Source organism: Malus sylvestris, chromosome 13 (assembly GCF_916048215.2).
Source record: "Malus sylvestris chromosome 13, drMalSylv7.2, whole genome shotgun sequence".
NCBI lineage: Eukaryota > Viridiplantae > Streptophyta > Magnoliopsida > Rosales > Rosaceae > Malus > Malus sylvestris.
In genome coordinates, this window is record NC_062272.1 from 43,153,184 (window position 1) to 43,160,683 (window position 7,500).

At 49.1% G+C, this 7,500-nt stretch overlaps 1 long non-coding RNA gene across 2 annotated transcripts in view; it reads left to right on the forward strand.

Moving 5' to 3' along the window:
* The window catches only part of LOC126597265 (uncharacterized), a 36,332-nt gene that overhangs the window by 1,884 nt on the left and 26,948 nt on the right, over positions 1-7,500 (forward strand). Inside the window, exon 1 of one of the 2 annotated variants that reach the window (XR_007614190.1) lies at positions 3,469-3,563. The exons of the other annotated variant lie outside the window; for it this stretch is intronic. This is a non-coding gene — a long non-coding RNA (uncharacterized LOC126597265). Of the gene's footprint in view, positions 1-3,468; positions 3,564-7,500 lie in introns of those variants that run through there. 2 annotated transcript variants of the gene reach the window in all.

Below are 7,500 nucleotides of genomic sequence, written 5' to 3' on the forward strand. Positions count from 1 at the left end.
CCACTTTGGGACATAGATCCGCTTGCCTTTGGTGTATAGCAAGCCGTCGTCAAGCCAAAACCTTCTTGTCTTCCCATCCTTGACAAACTCCACAATGTTCTTGGCTTGGACGTCATGTGATAAACCTTCTCGGACACGGCCCAAGAGATGGCTTTGCGGCTTGAGTACCGTAGCCATTAACTCTACTCGTCTACTTAGAGCATCGGCCACCACGTTCTCCTTTCCTTGCTTGTACTCTAGCTTGTAATCAAACTCCGCTAAGAACTCTTGCCACCTTGCTTGCTTAGGTGTGAGCTTTTGTTGGGTTTGAAAGTAGCTAGTGGCAACGTTGTCCGTCTTGATGATGAATGGGGTTCCAAGCAAGTAATGCCTCCAAACTCTAAGGCAATGGATGATGGCGGTCATCTCCTTTTCATGGGTCGTGTACCTCTTCTCGGCATTGTTTAGCTTGCGACTTTCATAGGCTATCGGATGTCCCTCTTGCATCAACACTCCTCCTATGGCAAAGTCGGAAGCATCAGTGTGCAACTCGAATGGCTTACTAAGGTCGGGCAACCTTAGTACAGGCTCCTCCATTAGGGCCTTCTTCAACCTCTCAAAGGCCTCTTGACACTGGTCCGTCCATTCCCATGTCTTGTTCTTCTTAAGAAGGTCTGTTAAGGGTGCCGCTATGGCTGAATACCCTTTTATGAATCTCCGATAGTAGTTGGCTAGCCCCAGAAAAGATCGTAGTGTTGGTACCTTGGTCGGCGGTTCCCACTCTTGAATGGCCTTGATCTTGCCCTTTTCCATCATAAGTTTCCCCTCCTTTATCTTGTGGCCAAGAACTTCTACTTCTTTTGTGGCAAAGGAGCATTTCTCCTTCTTGACATAGAGTTCATGCTCCCGAAGGGTCTTGAACACTATGCGCAAGTGCTTGACGTGCTCCTCCAATGTCTTGCTATAGACAACGATATCATCAATGTAAACCACGACAAACTTGTCAAGATAAGGATGGAATACCTTGTTCATCAATGTGCAGAATGTTGCGGGGGCATTGGTTAGACCAAATGGCATGACTTTATACTCGAACGCTCCATATCTGGTCACCATCGCCGTCTTCGATTCGTCTCCAGGGGCTATCCTCACTTGGTAGTATCCCGATCGAAGATCTAACTTTGTGAAGTACCTTGCTTCACCAAGTTGATCGAATAAGTCGGCGATCAACGGAAGTGGGTACTTGTTCTTGATGGTAATCTTGTTCAATGCTCTATAGTCGATGCACAACCTTAGGCTACCTTCTTTCTTGCGTTGGAACAAGACGGGTGCACCATATGGGGACTTGGAGGGTTGGATGTAGCCAGCATCAAGCAGCTCGTTGAGTTGCTTCCTCAATTCCTCCAACTCGGGTGGCGACATCCTATAAGGTGATTTGGAGGGAGGCTTAGCACCAGGCTCCAACTCAATTGCATGGTCGACCTCTCTCCTTGGTGGCAACTTCTTTGGCAGTTCCTTAGGCATCACGTCCGCAAACTCCACAAGGACGTCTTCCACTTGTTTCGGCAAAGGCCCGTGCTTCTCCTCCCCTTCATTCAACATTAGGGTTGCAAGAAATGTGGCCTCGCCTTTCTTCCAAGACTTGGCAAATTGAATTGCCGACAAGTGCTGGGTACACTTCTTGGCTTGCCTTTCCAATGGCACTAGGCAAGGTTGTCTTCCGTCGGCCAGGATACAGAAAATATTGTAGAAGGGAATGGGAAAGGCTCGTACCTTGTCCATGAACTCTAACCCAATGACTACGCCATAGTCGTCCATCTTGACTACGGTGAAGTCGATTGTTCCCTTCCATGTGCCAATGTCTACGTGTACATTGCGCGCAACTCCAACAATGGGGGTGGCAGCGGAATTTACCGTCTTCACGCTACCGGGCTCCTTGGTGACTCGGAGGCCAAGCCTTGTGGCTTCCTCCGACGTCATGAAGTTGTGTGTTGCTCCCGTGTCCACCAACACACGCGTCGTCTTGTCACCAGTCTTGACGTCAACGAACAATGATCCTCCCCCAACTTGAGCCTTAGGTTGTGGGAGGGTTGTCTGGATGGCATTCAGTAGACGGATGCATCCCATCGTTGCATCGTTACTCTCCTCGGCCTTGTCCTCCTTGAAGGCCATAGCCTTAAGGGCTTTCTTTTGTGGGCAATCTCGCATCATGTGAGGGCCGTCGCATAGGTAACAAGTGGGTTGCCAAGACTTACCTTTGCCTTTGTCATGCTTATCGGCTTTCTTCTCCTTCGGTTTGCTTGTCTCGGCCTTGTCCTTCGGCTTATGTTCTCCCCCACTTCTCTCATGGTTACCCCTCTTCCCCGTGGACTTGGAATCACCTTGGTGGCTTGATTTAAACTCAATCAAGGATTCGGCAGCGGCAATGGCATCAGACAATGTTTGCACGTGTCTCCTTTGTAGTTCGAGTTTTGCCCAATTTTGCAGTCCACTCATGAAGTACATGAGCTTGTCTTCCTCTAACATGTTGGGCACCTCGAATAACAAGCTCACGAAGGCGTTGACATAGTCTTTGACGCTCCCCGTTTGCTTGAGCCACCTTAGTTTCTCCTTGGCTTCATACTTGGCATTTTGGGGATAGAAGTGCAACATAAGATCTTTCTTAAATTCATCCCAAGTGGTGAGGGAGAACGTACCTTGCTCAATCTCCATGCTCCGACGACGCCACCACATAAGGGCATTGTCAGCTAAGAACATGGTTGCCGTTGAGATTTTGGACTCGTCATCTTCAAGCTTTAGGTACTTGAAGTATCGCTCCACGTTCCACACGAATGTGTCGAGCTCCTTTGCTTCCCTCTTCCCATTATAGGATTTGGGTTTAAAGGAGTCGATTACCTTGGAGTCCAACGCCTTGATTTCCCTCGACCCTTGCACGAATTGCTTCACGACTGCTTCTTTACAAAACGCCACATCTCCCTTGAGTTCCCTTGTGTCCTTTATCTCTTCTTGAAGTGCCACAAACCTTGCCTCTATGTTGTCAAGGTGAACCTGGACTTCCCTCCGCATCTTGTCTGCCATGGTGTTGAGAGCGCCAAGGAGCTCATCTCGCAGCCCTTCCACCAAGCCACGCAATTCATCCTTACCATTGTCCACCATGGTTTGGATTTCCTCCTTGTCGACAACGTCCTCATCAAGTCGAGTATCGAACTCGAGTATGGTTCGTTCCACCTTCTCGAGTCGCTCTTCCATGGTCTCCATCGATGCTTGCAAGTCCTTTAACTTTGGCTTGCTCTTGGCAACGTCTTGGACCTCGGCAGTACGCTCCCTTAGGTCGGAGACTCCGGACACCATCTCTCCACTTGCCATATCCTACTTTCCTTCAAGTGATTCACGAGCTTGGCTCTGATACCAGCTGTCACGGGATGACTCTTTAAGCCTTCCGCCCGTGCGGCACTTAGACTTGAATACCTCGATGAACAAGCTAAGTAAGCCTTCGAAGCCTCGCTTCCCCGGATTGAATCACAAAGAAAGCTAAGATAGCTTGGAGAATGCTAAGATCACTTAGAAGATGGGAGAAAGGAAGTTTTGTATTGAAAGTTAAGAGAGCTTTACAATTGCTTACAATTCTTGGATTCTTGGATGGTTTGGCCAAATGGCCTTGCCTCCTATTTATAGGCCTAAGTCACCTCCTCAATGGAGGGTTCTAGAATCCCCTACTTATATCCAAAAATATCTAGCATAGTTCTAGATACAACTTGCCTAATCTAGATTATTCTAGGTGAGGCTTAAATATGTACACTTGTGTGGAATGTTCCGGAATGCCCTAGATTATCTTGAATGCTCCGCCACGTTCTTGATTTCTCCGGGACGTTCCAGAAGCTTCCATGAAGACATGGCTTCATGGGCTTAGATATATGATGTCTTGGGCATTTTCTTTGTTTTTAACATGCGGCCCGTGACACTTGGATGTGGTAGCCGTTTCTCAGGCTCCCTCTCCGGAATCGAACCCTAATTCTCCGTCACCCGTCACCACCATGGTAGGCCACTATCCTACCATCGAAAGTTGATAGGGCAGATATTTGAATGATGCGTCGCCAGCACGATGGCTGTGCGATCCGTCGAGTTATCATGAATCATCAGAGCAACGGGCAGAGCCCGCGTCGACCTTTTATCTAATAAATGCGTCCCTTCCAGAAGTCGGGGTTTGTTGCACGTATTAGCTCTAGAATTACTACGGTTATCCGAGTAGCAGGTACCATCAAACAAACTATAACTGATTTAATGAGCCATTCGCAGTTTCACAGTCTGAATTTGTTCATACTTACACATGCATGGCTTAATCTTTAAGACAAGCATATGACTACTGGCAGGATCAACCAGGTAGCATTCCTCTTCGACGCCGGCGCCGCACGAGACAGACGACCTTGACGGTCGACGGCTCGCGACGGGCACGACAGTCGTACGCATCAAGCGACAAGGCTTCGATCGGACGGTCGGAGGCCGTAAAGACCCACCGCCCCTTCAGCGTTCCGCATCCGAGATGTCGACCGGAAACTCGAGCACCGAAACTGCACCGCAACGAGTGCGGCTCGTCCGGGACACGAGCACCGCCACGATGTCGTCCTCCCGCCGGCAAGGCCAGCAAGAGGAGGAAAGGGACGACGAGAGGCAGCATTCCTTCGCAATAGGTAGCCAGAACAGAAACCCATCTTGCGCGCAGGACGAATCTTGACGCGTCAATGAAGCGGGGTACGTGACGACAGTTCGATGCCGAAGCACGGAGCCTGCCGTCGAATACAACCCAATTACCACTCATACGCCGTCACGTTAGCTAAACCCAGCACCGCCCAACGAAAAACACGTCTCGACTATCCCAACAAAGGGACGCGTCTCGAGTGCAGATACGCCGGGTAGGAGCCGAGCCGCACCGCTAGGCATGAAAACACATACAAAGGCAACAGGTACGACCGAATAGTTCAACGGCTACCGAGAAGCTTCGTCGACGCCGCCCGAACTCGCTTTCGACATGCAACGTGGGTTGGGAAGGACCTAACACATAGCACCAACCCCTTATCTATGCACGCCTAGAACAAGCACGAACTTTGTTTTCGAACCCCTCTTGACCGTCGAACGAGGGACAAGCTTCTTCACCACCGCCGCACGAACTCGCACTCAAACATGCTAGTGCACTGCGAGGGCCCTTTCGGACCACACTAAGCCGAACCGACACTAGCATTGCCAAGAACAAGCCCGAGCATTGCTGATTACAAAGCTCCGCAACAGGGACAACCGAAAGAGAGGGACAAACTTCTTCATCGCCGCCGCGAAGACAAATCTTCGACATGCTAGTGAACTGGGCGAGCCCTTCGGAAAACAAACGTCCATGGACTGCATTGCCGTGCGCCCACTAGCACGCCTAGGAGAAGCCTGCGCATTGGTTCATCCGAAGCCGAACCCTCCCTAATATCCAACAATCCGAGGGCAACCGAGGGTTGAAAACATGCATGTCGAAAAAAACACCCGCTCCCAAGCAAAAGAAAACAAACCCACCCCAAAAGTTTAAAGAGAAAACATTTTTCCCAACCCGCTATTTTTCAAAACGTTTTTTCCACCCCGATTAAAACCATTTTGTCCCCCTTTTAATTTTGAAAACGAAAACATTTTTGTTTTGTTTGAAAACATTTCAAAACATTTCAAAACATTTGAAAAAATTTAAAAAAAAAAAAAAAAAATTTTGAAAACGCACCCATGGTGGCGGCGGCGGCGGAGGGGGACCGCCACCGTCGCCGCCACCATGGGCGGGAATGTCCCAAACCCGACACATCATATATTCCGAGGCAACACGTTATGATGTGCGGGAATGTCATCCCTAGACCGATGGTGCAGCCTGCATGCCATGCTTGGGATTTTTGACATGCAGGGAGCACCACCCCCCTATATAGCATATTATGCTGTTATGGCACTGCCAGGAGGAGACATCAGTTTTCGCGAGGAGTCATATTGGGCCATGAAATAATCATGGCTTGGAATTTGAACGAGATTTTTTGCAGGGATGTACATATATATGCAAGGGATTTTCAGAAAAAAATTCAGACTTTTTTGAGCATGGCAAGTATTTTATTTTATTTTCTGAAGTCGGGAAATTGGAAAAATCGTAAAAAAAAATTGGTGCGAGATTTTTCAAATCCGTAAGTTCAAGGACCTTCTAAAAATCATATACTAACTATATGGTGCGGGTTGTGCGGGGAAATTACCAATAAAAATGGGACTTGACATTGTTTGAAGATTTTCGACATGCCTGCTGTGCAATTTGGCATGTCAGAGTGGGCGCTAGCCTCGCTTGCTGTCGACAGGAAGCGAGGCTAGTGGCGAGGCTAGCACCGAGTTTTTTGAGTGCCAAGATGCGAGGCTTGGCATGTCATTGGCATGCCATGGTCGGCATTTGACATGCCAATGTCGACATTTGGCGAGGCTTGGCATGTCATTGGCATGCCATGGTCGACATTTTCCGAGTCTTGACATGTCATTGGCGTGCCATCGACATGTCATGGTCGACATTTTGCGAGGCTTGGCATGTCATTGGCATGCCACGGTCGACATTTTGCGAGTCTTGACATGTCATTGGCATGTCATGGACATGCCATGGTCGACATTTTGCGAGGCTTGGCATGTCATTGGCATGCCATGGTCGACATTTTCCGAGTCTTGACATGTCATTGGCGTGCCATGGACATGTCATGCTCGACATTTTGCGAGGCTTGGCATATCATTGGCATGCCACGGTCGACATTTTGCGAGTCTTGACATGTCATTGGCATGTCATGGACATACCATGGTCGACATTTTGCGAGGCTTGGCATGTCATTGGCATGCCATGCCGACATTTTCCGAGTCTTGACATGTCATTGGCGTGCCATGGACATGTCATGGTCGACATTTTGCGAGGCTTGGCATGTCATTGGCATGCCACGGTCGACATTTTGCGAGTCTTGACATGCCATTGGCATGTCAGGGACATGCCATGATCGACATTTTGCGAGGCTTGGCATGTCATTGGCATGCCATGGTCGACATTTGACATGCCAATGTCGACATTTTGCGAGGCTTGGCATGTCATTGGCATGCCATGGTCGACATTTTCCGAGTCTTGACATGTCATTGGCATGCCATGGACATGTCATGGTCGACATTTTGCGAGGCTTGGCATGTCATTGGCATGCCATTGTCGACATTTTGCGAGTCTTGACATGTCATTGGCATGTCATGGACATGTCCTGGTCGACATTTTGCGAGGCTTGGCATTTCATTGGCATGCCACGGTCGACATTTTGCGAGTCTTGACATGTCATTGGCATGTCATGGACATGCCATGGTCGACATTTTGCGAGGCTTGGCATGTCATTGGCATGCCACGGTCGACATTTTGCGAGTCTTGACATGTCATTGGCATGCCATGGACATGTCATGGTCGACATTTTGTGAGGCTTGGCATGTCATTGGCATGCCATGGTCGACATTTTGCGA